Consider the following 13,079-nt stretch of genomic DNA (forward strand, 5'->3'; position numbering starts at 1 on the left):
TGGGAAGAATTCTGAAAGACCCTTTCCCCCTCCTCCTAAGAGCACTGCGTGAAGGAAAGATGCTCATTTGCTCTTTTCTCTCTTCCAGCTTTGGTTGCTGTTATGGTTTGTATGTGAGGTATCCTCCAAAAGCTCACATGTGAAACAATGCAAGAAGGTTCAGAGGAGAAAGGATTGGGTTGTGAGAGTCTTAAATCAATCAGTGAACTAATCCCCAGATGGGATTAACCGAGCAGTAATTGGAGGCAGATGGGATGTGGCTGAGGCAGTGGTTAATTGGGGGCGTGGCCATGAGGGTGTATAGTCTGTATCTGGAAAGTGGAGTCTCTCTCTCTATCTCTGCCTCCGGATCATGATGTAGGCTGCTTCCCTCTGCCAAAAAGCCACACTCTTCCGCCATGATGTCCTGCCTCACCTTGAGCCCCGAGGAATGGAGCCTGCTGTCTATGGATTGAGACCTCTAAAACTGTGAGCCCCTAAATAAACCTTTCCTCCTCTGTAGTTGTTCTGGTCGGGTCTCGTGAAACACCTCCCTGCCCTGTGCTCTCAGAGGGCGTTCATCTACTGGCACCTCTGCTCTCAGGGGTGCACTGCTTGAGGCTGTGAGGAGAAGGCTAAGCCCGCTTCCTCCATCCAGACTCGGGCATAGTTGCAGTAGGGAACCTATTCTGGTACTGCGAGAGGAAAAGGAATGATTTTATCACCTGGCTTGAGATGATCAGGGACTTCATTTGCTTGGAAAGCATTCTGACCACCGATTCACTGCTTAAGGCAGAAGATGAGCTCCCTTCCCTCCTGCCATAAACCAGGGCGGGGGCATCAGCATCACTCAAGTGCTATTTTACACTAGGGTCTCACTGAGGAGTTACAGTTGCTTCATTCTTGATCTTTTAAAGTTTTTTTTTTTTTTTAATATTCTTGGAAACCTTTAGAAGATAGAGGCAATACAAACTAATCATCCAATTATGCATTTCTTGGGTGTTTGTAATCACTCAGTGAGATTTGTTAAAATGATGAAGTCTTAAGCCCTGGCCTATTTTCAGCACTTACCTTTAAACATTGCTATTCATGTCCTTTGAGTTTAAAGTGATAAATAAGGAAGAGAAAATGGAGTAATTAGAATCTGTTTCATTTGGAATTGGCAGGAGTACAGTTGTATGTTTTCTAATCAGTATAACCGTGCATACCTACAATATGCCTTAATCTAGCCACTGTGTTCTATCATGTTTGTTTCAGGATTTCATTTTCCTTACTTTTTTTTTTCCTAGTAAGGATATGCACTAACTTTCCACTGTAAATAAATTTACACCATGGCAAATTCCTGCCCAGGGTACAGAGTGCAAGGCATTTGTGGGGTCAGGCCACACATTACACTGACTTGCTGGCAGTTCAACTGCCCCTACGGGTGCCAGGGAAAAACAAGCTTCTCCCTTATTACATATACTGAAAACAGGACATGTACCTTTTGAATATTCTGAAGATTTATCCTTCTTCCAGGAGTAGATGGCCCCCCACTGACATCTTAAACCTTGGCCAGAAAGTTACATGACCCTTGGTATTGCTATTAAAATACAGTTACTTATATAAAAATGTGTTCTATTTTATTTTCCTCCTCTTTGGTATGCATGCCCTTTCTTCAGGTGACTGGAGAATTTTTGCAATATGTAGTGTATCTATAAATACTTTATTACTGCAAACAAAAATATCCAGGGCTCTTTTTGTGAGTTGGGGTAACCAGTATCTTTTTACAGATCCCCAAATTGCCCAAGGATAGTTGGTGACTGAAAGTCAAAATAGAGTTCACAGTGATATAATTTGCTCTGATGTTATTTTGGGGAAACAGATCCAGAATCATTCCATTCTAGTCTCTGATCACATGACTTCAGTATTAATTTTGACTTGGAGGCATATGCTTATAGATCTTACGCTGACTAAAAATACACATTTTTTTCCTTAAGAGCCATTTTTAAAATTACTCAGTAATAAATGCCAATTAATGTCCCAGGTAAACTTTATTTTACATTTTGTTTCTGGTCTTTTCCCCATAAGGAATAAGTAGCTTGATTATATTGAGCATTTGCAATTTGAATATCATAGTAACCTTCTAAGGATTTCATTGACTTTAAACTTGAATAGTGCTCTTTTAAGATAAAATATACTGAGAGTCTTTAGTTCTTACATCTAGAATCCCCATTGATGTCTTTTTTTTAATAAGTGTTATCAGGATTGAAATGAAGTGGCAGTAGAGACTGAGATTATGGGCCAAGATCTCTAGTAACCCAAATATGATGAGTCAAAGAGGCTATAACAGTGGTATTGGAAGGAAAATGGGGAGTTGGATTTTACCAGGAAGGACTAAAGTATATAGTAAAACAGGAGATATATTCAGAGTTATATAATCATGATACAAGCACTTGTACATTACATTTACTCTTATACAATCTGATGCTAAAACAATATTTTATGGGGGTCATACATAGAGGCTATTTACCAGAGAATATGGAAGTAGTTCAATATTTTAAAAGTGGCTACATTCATTCCTGTAAATACCTTGCCTTCATCTAGCAGGTGACCTTCAATGCAAGCAGATCAAAATTGGCTCTTGACAAAACACAGGGAGTTGGTACCTGTTCCCTGCATTGGTTTCTTTTGATTCGTAAGCCAGTAAATGTATTGTTAGCCACTCTTATGGTTGTGTTTCTGTTGGCCTTCTGGCCTACACAAAAGTTTGTCTTATTTTCCTTTTTTTATGATTATAAATTCAGAATACCAAACTAAATGGAAATCTCCTTGACTATAACTTTTTATTTCAAAAATCATACTTCTCCTATCAGTGATGCATGGTTAGGTACAGAAAGGTGTCCCAGTCCAGAGTCAGCTGAAGTCCCATTCTCCTTTGATGCCTCCATCTTCCTTCCATTCTTACTACATCACAAAATCTCAGGCCACCCACGATTCCCTGTCTCCACACCAGTGGGAGTTTTAAATTACCTGCCTTGTACATGCAGCAGCATTTCACTGTTGGGCTTCCATTAATCCTCGAAACACCTCCTGCTCTTACCTTTAGGGACCCCACGAGTACACTTTTCCTGTACTTCCCTAGCCACTTCTCAGTCCCAATTGTCAACTTCTCCTTTGTTCTTGACCTTTAATTTTTGGAAGGCTTCATGGCTGCCCCTTTGCTATTCATACTATGTTCATTCCTACATGGTTTCCATTTACTTTCTTGGTTTTACATACTATATTCTGGTGACTCCCAAATTCATATAATATAAGTCCAGTCCTCTCTCTTAAGGTTCATGACTTAAATTCCCCACCTGATGTGTTTGTTTAGAAACACCAAATAATTTGATTGTAACATAACTGAAACTGAACTATTAATCTTTTGGTTTTAGATTTACTATTCTTGAAGTCTTTTAACTCTTACATTTGCTCTTGTTATAAATGAAGAAATATGCCTTAATATTAACTTTCCCAAACTGTCACATAAATCTCTAACCAAGTTCCCTAAGATTTATTTACGGTCCCAGTAATTGAACCCAGGGGCACTTAATTACAGAGTCATATTCCTAACACTTTTTTTTTTATTAATTTAGAGACAGGGTCTTGCTAAGTTGCTGAGGCTGGCTTTGAACTTGCAATCCTCCTGCCTCAGGCTCTGGAGCTGCTGGAATTATAGGCATGTGCTACCATGCCTGGCTCTCCCTAAGTTTCAATGCTAGGGTATATATCTCAAAACTGACCACTATGTTCTGATGCCACTAGTGTAGGTTAAGCCACAAGCTTAATTAGCCACCACATTACCTTCCTTTTTGATTTTTCTACTTGTAATCTTGCCAAACTCTAATCTACTTCCCTTAAATGAGGTAAAAATATACTTTTTTTTGGCAGGGGAGTTGAACCCAAGAGTGTTCTACCACTGAGCTACATATCCCCAACCCTTTTTATTTTAATTTGAGGGAGGGTTTCACTTAGTTGCTAAGGCTGGCCTCTAGCCTTAGTCTCCAGGATAGCTGGCTGTATTTTTTTTTATTTTAAAATAAAAATTATATTTTGTAATTCTACTCTGGTTTACTCTTAAGAGGTAGACATCAGACACAATTAAATGTGTATGGATTTTATTAGGGAGTCACTTGTAAGAGAAATTGGGTAAGTTAGAGGCCATCAGACCATGGTGCAAAACTGATTTCAAGAGAAGAGAGGGCAGGAAACTTGGTTGTTAGTGTCTCACACAGCTCAGTCTAGGGACAGTGTGGGGAGACTGTGGAAGAGACTTTGAGTTAAAGTTGGTTGTCAAAGGTGTCTGTGCATCTGTTGTAGTTAGTCACTGGCAGCAGAGCAGCCTGTATGAAGCATGGCTGAGTCCCACTATGGGTACCAGTGCAGTAGCTAGAGTCTTTAGACAGTTACAGCCAGTTGTGGTACATGCTTGTAATTTTAGCTATCCTGGAGGCTAAGGCTAGAGGCCAGCCTTAGCAACTAAGTGAGACCTTATCTCAAATTAAAATAAAAATTAACTGCAGGTAGTTCTCACAGCTATTTGTAATAGTTTGAAGAGCTGTTCTAACAAATTACCAGAAGCTGGGTTGCATTACAAAACCAGAAACTTATTTATCTTACAGTTTAGATGGCAAGAAGTTCAAAATCAAAATGTTTGTGCAGTTGGTTCCTTCTGGAGGCCCCAAGGAGAGCTAATTCTTGCCTCTCTCCTAGACTCTGGTGGCTCCTCTCAATCCTTATATACCCCAACTTGTAGCATGAGTACTACCTCTGCCCCCATATTCATACTGCCTTCTCCAGGTCTGTCTCCACTGATGCATTTAGAACAACATTAATGGGTGTTAAGTCCCACCTAAGTACAACATCAATTTAATTACATCTGAAAAGATGCTGTTTCTGAATAGATCAAATTCTAATGTTCTGAATGGATGTGAATTCTGGGAACCTATTCAATGTTCTACCTTGATACACCTCCTTAAACCTTAAATAAATAGAACACAAGTAAATTTAAATGAGTGAGGTGTAATAAAAATAAGAAGTATATAAAATATGTGATTGGGGTGGTATAGGGAAACCTCAATTAGTGGGGAACCTGAGAGACCTTGGGGTAGAGTATGATGCTATAAATGGAATGGAAGGGAGAGTAAAATAGATGTTTCAAAGTAAGAATCCACAAAACCCAACTGACTAAATACAGATATGAATGCCTGATGTGGCTGACAGAGTGGTGGAACAGGCAAAGCATTGGGAAAGACAGCTAATTTTGGCAAACTTAGGAGTTACAATTTGGCTAATAAAAATTCATAGCAGTAGAATGATATCTGGGGGAAATATCTATGCTTCTATGTACCTGTTAGCATTTGTCTAACAGATACATAGAAACAAAGGTTAAGGTTAAAGTGGTTGAAGACATAATGAGGAAGCTTCCCAAATAAGAAAGGGGGATATATACCATGCATTATTAATCATATAAATCTTGGACTAGAGAATAGTGTTTTCTTCACTAGTTCTTCAAAAAATGGGCACATTTTTGAAGGGAGAAACTTACCCTTGCCCATTGTGCAACAAAACAAAGTGGCTAATGTTAAATAGTAACTTAGCTGGGCATGAGGTTCAGGTTTCCTACAAAACGGTCAACTATTCCTGTCCTTGGAATTTCATATCCTGTGCAGGGAGTCAGAGGAAGCAGAAAGGTAGGCACTTTAATTCCTCATTCTTCAGTATTACAGAATAATGTGAACTCTGATGGATAGAATAAGATCCTTACATAAATATGTACTTAGATTTCAAAAGAAGAAAAATTCTTTTGCCCTTCCTATGCTCATGTTGCCCCAAACAGCTATTTTTCAGCATTTTCTTCAATAGTGTGTCTCTATTCTTAAGTGAGGTCTAAATCAAAGTTTCCCATACTTGGCACTATTGACATTTTGTTTGGGGGAGTACTTTTTAAGTTGTTCTGCAACATTCCCTATCCACTAGATGCCGTAGCACCATCCCTATACTAGTTGTGTTAGACAGCAGTGTCTCATGAGGACAAAATCACCCCTGATTGAGACCCACTGGTTCAAATCATGGCTGTCTCATGCAAGATAAACTTAGTCTTCAGATTAAGAACCTAATATGATGACATGATGAAAAAATTTCTTAAACTAGTTGTACATCAGATAAAAACCTGGCTCTGAATGTAGCCAGGTTTGCTGATGACAGCTATACTGCAGGCAGACTACCATAGGTACCTTTGAGGAATCCTTCAATCACCTGCCAAGTTTTGGAAGGAAGCTACAACAAGAAGTGCTGAATTCTTCCCTATCCCCTGGTCTTTAGACTCCATTGAAGAATTTTCAGTAGGGAGATTATCTGAGTTCTATCCATCACTGCAAATGAATGCCTAAGAATTGTCATATTAGCCTATTTCATGTTATCTTGTTTGTAGTTTTTAAAATGTCTTAGTTAAAATCTCCTAAGCTTGGAAAAGCCCAGTAAGACTCCTTTAGTTACTCTCCTTTTAAAGCTCAGGCTCATTAATGTCAATGTAATTGTCTTCCACTCCTTACAGGTATAGAATATCAGACTTTAAAAGCTTTTCTGAGTTGCACTTGAGATTTCTTGGTGAATCTTGTTGATATTTCTTTTCTCCAACCAGGATTCTCACCCCAGCAGGTCTTCTCTCCCTCCCTGTGAGTTTGAGAAGTTACACCCTGGCAAAGCAGTCTCTCTCCTTCCTAATTCTCTTTAGCTTTTATTTGTGGCTTTGTTCTGTTGGGGGACTCAAACCTACAGTGAGTAAAATGTGGCGGATATCAAAACTGCTGACATTCTTTCAAAGCAGATTGAAAAAGCAGCCAAGTTTCAGGGTTGTGTTTAATTTGAAAAATTAGTTGGAAAGTCTTGCATGCAGGGCGGCATCTGGATGTTTGAAAAATGACATTGGTATTCCTAGTTGGAGAGTGGAGGCTGATCAGTATGAAATAAAACAGGCATGCTTCTCACCATTCAAGCTTCAATCTTTTTTTTTTTTGCATGTGTCTTCCACTCCCTTTATCATCCAGGAGCTTTAAAATATCACCATGCATCTCCTTATCTCTTGGGCCTTGATGAAAAGAGTGTAACTAAAGTGGATCATGATGTGACAGTGCCTGGCACACAGTGCCTATCATACATCACGCTTATTCCCCACTGCCATTACAAATGCTAAATGGCAGCCTTGGAAGAATTTTCCCTGTGGTGTCTCCAGCAGGAGTTTCCTTGACTGTATAATAATCAAATCTGACCAGATGGTGATGAGTCTGGGAATGCTTTCTGAATAGATGCCTTTTAATCATTCCTGTAGGTTTCCTAATTCAAAGTGGACCAATCAGCTTTAGGCTGTGCTTGTTTTATGATATCTCACAATTTGACCTAAAAGACTTAGAGGTTTCTCAAAACACTAGAAATAGAACTACCATACAGTCCAGCTGCACCACTCCTGGTCACCATACTAGAGAGAGAACTGCACACCCATGTTTATCATAGTAGTATTCACAATAGCCAAGTTTTGAAATTGGCCTGGATGCCCATCAGTAGATGATAAATGGATAAAGCAAATGAGATACATACACCCAATATTATATTATTCAGTCGTAAAGAAGAATGAAGTCATGCCATTTGCTGGAAAATGGATGGAACTGGAGATCGTCACGTTAAGTGAAATAAGCCAGACTCAGAAAGAAAAATATTGCACCTTTTCTCTCATGTGTGGGATCTGGGGGAAATAATAGAAGGAAGACTATTAGAGGAAAGGAAGGAGATCTAGGAAAGGTAGGGGGAGAAGGGAATAGGCAAGATGGGTACTATCAAAGTATCACAGTATGTTATATGCATGTAAAAAAATTATCAGAATGAATCCCATTGTTTTGAACAATTGATATGCATTAATAATTTTTTAAAAATATTTTGTTGTCGATGGAACTTTATTTGTTTATATGTGGTGCTGATAATCAAACCCAGTCCTTCACACATGCTCGGCAAGTGCTTAACCACTGAGCTATGACCCAGCCCTAATATTTTTTTAGAAAACAAAAAAAAGTGCTATTACCAATCGTGGTTTCCCATAGTTCTGTAGGAGGTTACTTTTCCCTATCTGCAGTAATTTTATTTTAAGAGATTGAAGTGACAAATTGTGGCAGATTGACAGCCACAGAAGCTGCAAACCTGATTACATAGACTTGGACTCTGTCAGTGCTTTTGTGTGTACTTAGCTTATATTGGAAAGGTTATTGCTGGTCTCAAGTTTGTACATTATTGTCATACACTTGAGGTTTGAGCTTTTGAGTGTCTGACCTTTATGATTTGGGCTGCTGTAGTGGTGTTGCGAGGCACTACCCGGATCCTCTTCAGGAGCAATATGGTCATTTGCTCAGTTGTTGGCTGCCCAGGGCTTAGTGCTGGGTCCATCTTCAGTAAGAGTTGGCCTCAGCAGAAGGTAGCTGCTTCTCTCCAGTTCAAACCTTCCTGATGTGCTCATTTCCATGCGTGGTCTGGGCAGGATACAAAACACACTCCTTTGCCTTAATGCTTGACAACTCTGAAGGGACGTGCTAACTCCAGAGTTCAGGATTGACTGAGGCCTCTGGTGATTGTTTTGCAATTCAACTTCTCTTTTTGCCCAATTTACTGCCTATAGTCTATCACAGATGTTATCTCCCAAGGACACAGGTAAATTTCCTGTACATAAATTCTCTTCTGAATCTGCTTATTGACCCAGATTTAGGTAGTTACAGGGAGAGGAAAAAAAAAACAGCAATGAATATAATGTTGTCTACTAATATCTTTCAGTACCAACCTAGGAACATTTTCGGAACTCGGTAATACATTTCTTTAAATGCTGAAGGTAGAATATTTTTTTTTCTAGCAAGAAAAAGTTTATATGGTAGTCATACAACATGAACATTTTATTCATGCCAGGTATTGAATCAGATGTAGGTGCCATTAAGATGACAGGATCTCTGATCTGAGGATCTCAGTCTAGGGAGAAGAACCATACCTTCATTGCCAAAGCTATAATGGACTATAGTAGTCCAATGAATAATCAATATTATATTCCATTGGTGAAAAAATACAGGGCTATGATTCTTATGAGAGTCAGAAAAAATTTCATAGGGATGAGATTCCATTTGGATAACGTTTTAGAGCAGGATTGTTGAAAGCAGGGTTGTTGAAGTTTTTTTTTTTTTTTCCAAAGGGCAGTTAGTTATATTAGGCTTTTCAGACCTTATACTCTCTTGCATTTATTTTGTTGTGTAAATGTGACTGTGGATATTTTCCAATTTAATGTTATTTACAAAAATAGACAACAAGCTGATTTTTACCTGTGATCCACAGTTTACTGATGCTTGTTTTGTAGCGTAATTAAGAGTTCACTAGCAGGCAAGGGCAGTGGTGAGGAAGGAATATATACATAGCCAAATGATAAAGTCACAGATTGCAGCCTGACTGGCTCCCTTTCTTCCTGACTTCCTTCCTTCCTGACTTCCTTCCTTCCTGGCTTCCTTCCTTCCTTCCTTCCTTCCTTCCTTCCTGACTTCCTCTCTTCCTCCCTTTCTGCCCTTTCACCTTTCCTGCTTCTCTCTTTCCTGTAACTGTTCAGGAAAGTGGTGTTACCCATATTCTTTTAATACTTTTTTATTGCTTAGAAATATACTATTTTTGTGATTGTTGGCTTTAACTTACTTTGGATTACAAAAGCTCTACAACTTTGTGGAAATTTTGCTTTCAATTGGAATGAACATTTCATTTTGCAGTTTTATTGCTCTCTATCTGGTTCTTTATTTTGGTTTGGTTGAAAAAACTTATTCCCTGTTGATTATGCACAACACTCAAGTCTTTATGAAAATAGTTGCCTACATTTTTGTATGTTTTTTAAATTGAAGTTTGGACGTTTGGAAGATATAATGTCTTGCAGAATTCTAGTCACTTTACTCACATCTGTCTGTCATCTATTTTATATCATTAACTTTAGGATGTTTACAGTTGAAGTGGGTCTTAAAAATATAAAGTCTATTTAGGATGAAAACTGTTGAGTCTAAGAAATTATAACTCTCTTCATATTCTACACAAGTCTAATCCTAAACTAGTTATGTGAGTAGATTTGAAATGAAATTTTGTATATTTAAGATATTTAATGCAAGTGACACATAAGGTCTAAAGGATTTGATAATGTTTTATAGTAGAAAAATATTTTATCAGAGATTAGTGAGGAAAAAATAAAAATGCAAATGAAGTCCTTCGACTTGCTAAACCAATGATTTTTCCCCAGTGTGTTACTTGATGCTAACAGATTATGAATTAAAATCATTTTGGCCCTATATTAAAATGAGTTAGGTGTGTAGAGCTCATGGAATGGAAGACAATCAATCATCTTTTAGAATGGAAAACATTGTTAACATTTTCTTAATGCAAGGACATATGCATTACAAGGTCTGTATAATGATCTAAGGCTCATACTTTGTAGGCAGAGCAGTGTGGAGTCGGAGTAAGTTAAAACCCCTGTATTTTTACATCATCTCCCATATGAATTTTCTTCCCATTGCTACATGATATGTTGATTGCCTAGCTTCTGACTTGCTATAAATGGGACCTGTTCTGTGCATGAAACTTCTGTTGCAAAAGATGTTCTGCTGATTGGGAGGATATAGTCCATGAGAAGTGGTAATGTGAAGGTAAGGAATTGGACATCATATGTTCATGGTGGCTTCATTACTAGAGGAGCAGGCATAGCAAGAGAATGGTAGGTGAGAGACAGGGCAGAGAAGAGAGGAAGAAAGAACTAAAAGAACTATGTTCAAATTAGTCATCTGATGGGCAGCAACTATGAAATTTTTAAGCTTCACTCAACTGCTTTAGCTGTAACTCAAGAGCAAGTGGTTCTTTACTTTCTTTGATTATTATGTGGATGCTTGAAGACCATCCTAAACATGCCTCTGTAAATCCCAGAGCTAACCTTTTAGCCACCATTTGATACTATTCTAAATAATTTGACTGTTAATTTTGTTCACTGATTCAGTTATCTTCCTTTACCTTAATCCACCCCAGAACATATATTGGGCTCAGTTCTTTTGTCTTTCCTGTTAAGCATAATTTTTCCATATTATGGGTCACATTCTAAAGGTAGCTCACAGAAAAGACATTAAGTAATATATAACCACATAGTGAAAATCCAAGTGTATGTCCTAACCTACTTTAAATTCTTATTATTTTATAGAGTTGCAAGTTTCTCTTATTTTGGATTGTGGTAAGTCTTTCTAAAAAAACCTTTTTTTCTGTCAAAGAAAGGACAGCTGTCAGGAGCTAAAGTAGGCACTGAAACCTCAGATAACTGCATCAGGTTGCAATGTAAGCATTTAATATTGTATTTATGCTTATAATCAGTTGTAATTTATTGTGTCAGGAAATACTGGTTTTATTTTTGCAGTGGTCATATAAAGGTTTATTTTAAAGTAAGTTTAAGTGAATGGCATGTGAGTTGAAAGTAAACAATTAGATCACAATAGTATAGGTGGCTTACTAAATTGATGAAAGTCCTCAAGATGGTACTTGCACAAATGAAGTTTGGAAAACACTGATTTTAAAAATAAATGTTTATTATTCCACAAAGGAGTTTTTTTTTCTTTAAGTAAATCCCACATAGTTCTATGGCTTTAACTACCACTAGTTTATCTATCCTTCTGTGGTTTAGAGTCATTAGAGTGTCCATAGGCTCACAAATGTGAACTAATTCTCTTCATCACTGAACACTTCCTCTCCTACATTTCCAATCCCATTAATGACAATTCTCCAATTTCTGGAGCTTATTCTTCTCGAATCTCCTATCTTCTATCCATATCTTTCAATAGGGCCGTAGCTCTGACCTTCAGTCTTTCTTAGACCAACACAGTTGCTACTTAAATCAATTCTCTTCCTCCTACATTGATTCCCTCCTGTCTATTCTGCTGATCACTGCCTGGGTTATTTTTGTACTAAATTAATCAATGTCCATCACTCCATTATTCAGAACTGTTTGTTGTTTTGTACTTGCTTATACCTGAAATGGTATTAAATTTTACTTGGTATGTGAAGACCTTCATAGTTCACCCTCTGAAAACCCATCTGTCTTCTCTCATTTCCTGTCACACACTCCTGATTTTCTACTGTACGCTAGGTATCATAGCAACATTTTTAGTTTCCTAACATACTACTTATGTTATACCTCTTTGCCTCTGTACACACGACTCCATCTACTAAGGAGGAGGTTTGTCTAGTTGATTTGGTTTGGTGACTAGCAATATAAATAAATAAATAAATACACACACACACTCATATTAACCTTTCTATCACTCAGTTGATTCATCTGTAAAATGGAGATGTAGTAAGAATAATTCATGTCTCAGAGGTTTATTTTTAGGGTGTAATGATTTAAATACATGAAGTATCTAGAACTGTGCTTAAAGTATGGTAAGTGCTACATAAATATGATTTATTATCAATGTCACTCATGATGGTTTTTCTTCTGTGTCAACTGGGTGAACTACTGTGCATTCTTAAAGACAGGCCTAATATCACCTGCTCTGTGAAATATTTACCCATTCCCATGAGTGGGTCTTTTCCCTTTCTATGTGCCCTCACTGTAACATTGTAATTGAACACTTTATTGCATTTTGCACCCCCCTCCCACTACTAGACTGTGGGATTATTTGGGAAAAGGATTGTTTTCCTTATTTTGTCTGCACATAGTAAGTCCTCAATTTGTTGAATAAATGAATATAAAGATTTATGTGATCTGTTAAAAACATACACCATGAAAATGTTAAATACCCACAAAGGTAGAGATATCCATATAATGAACTATCATATTAGCTTCAGATATCAATAGTCTGTCATTCTTGTTTCATTTACTAATTATTCTCACCCAGTTTTTCATAAGGTGTTTTAAACAAATCCAAGACACTTTATTTTTCCATTTGTAATGAATTAGTTTGCATTCCTAATAGATAATTATTTTAAGCATAACCACAATGAACAAATTAATACTAATTCCTTTATATCATCTACTACCCATTCCACAT

General features: G+C 37.5%; 1 long non-coding RNA gene across 11 annotated transcripts in view; it reads left to right on the plus strand.

The window, feature by feature from the left end:
• The first annotated feature begins 292 nt into the window (after positions 1 to 292).
• Positions 293 to 13,079, plus strand: part of LOC144375448 (uncharacterized) — a 487,430-nt gene continuing 474,643 nt past the window's right edge. For all 11 annotated transcript variants that reach the window (XR_013435316.1, XR_013435310.1, XR_013435312.1 and 8 more), the window contains exon 1: positions 293 to 468. This is a non-coding gene — a long non-coding RNA (uncharacterized LOC144375448). The remainder of the gene's footprint in view (positions 469 to 13,079) is intronic.

The sequence above is a fragment of the Ictidomys tridecemlineatus genome, chromosome 2 (assembly GCF_052094955.1).
Source record: "Ictidomys tridecemlineatus isolate mIctTri1 chromosome 2, mIctTri1.hap1, whole genome shotgun sequence".
NCBI classification, from domain to species: domain Eukaryota; kingdom Metazoa; phylum Chordata; class Mammalia; order Rodentia; family Sciuridae; genus Ictidomys; species Ictidomys tridecemlineatus.